General features: G+C 39.5%; 1 pseudogene; it reads right to left on the bottom strand.

Moving 5' to 3' along the window:
- The window catches only part of LOC113235866, a 33,353-nt pseudogene that overhangs the window by 26,262 nt on the left and 6,385 nt on the right, over window positions 1-706 (bottom strand).

Here is a 706-nt window from a genome sequence, read left to right as displayed (position 1 = left end):
CACACACACACACACACACACACACACACACACACACACACACACACACACACACACACACACACACACACACACACACACACACACACACACACACACACACACACAACGCACAAACACGCACACGCGCAGACGTGCACACGCAATTGCATTTCTTTCGTACTGCGTAATTTAACATAATTATAGTAAGTTAATAGACTGTCTGAAAAATCCAAGGGTCGGCAGCTACCTTGCCCAACGCATTAGCATAGCTATACAAAGGGGAAACGCTGCTGCCAGCACCTTGGGCACCTTGCCGCGGGGACCCAATTTTATTCATATAATTTAAAAATCCTAGTTTTACGTTCTAGTATTTAAGCTTTTATTGGTTTTTTTACCTTACCTGTATATTATGGTAACGCGAATCAGTGCATGTATAATGTTATTGATTTTTTTACGAAGGTAGGTTTTTTGGAGACGATTTTTTTTTCCTGGCGACTTGAAATACAGGATCAACCTAGTTCAGGCACCAATCTCAGCAAATATTGTTCTGTTATAATTATTAATACAAAGATCAAACACTCAGAAAAAACACTCAGAAAAACCTTGCAAGAAGGCGTCGGTTCGAATCCGACCGGATCGAAGGAATTTTTTCTGAGTGTTTTTTCTGAGTGTTCGACCTTTGTATTAATAATTATAACAAACTAGTGGAGTAATTTCACAAAAA

The sequence above is a fragment of the Hyposmocoma kahamanoa genome, unplaced genomic scaffold (genome assembly GCF_003589595.1).
Source record: "Hyposmocoma kahamanoa isolate Upper Pololo Valley unplaced genomic scaffold, ASM358959v1 88, whole genome shotgun sequence".
Lineage (NCBI taxonomy): Eukaryota > Metazoa > Arthropoda > Insecta > Lepidoptera > Cosmopterigidae > Hyposmocoma > Hyposmocoma kahamanoa.
This window is presented reverse-complemented; position numbering and strand designations above follow the sequence as displayed.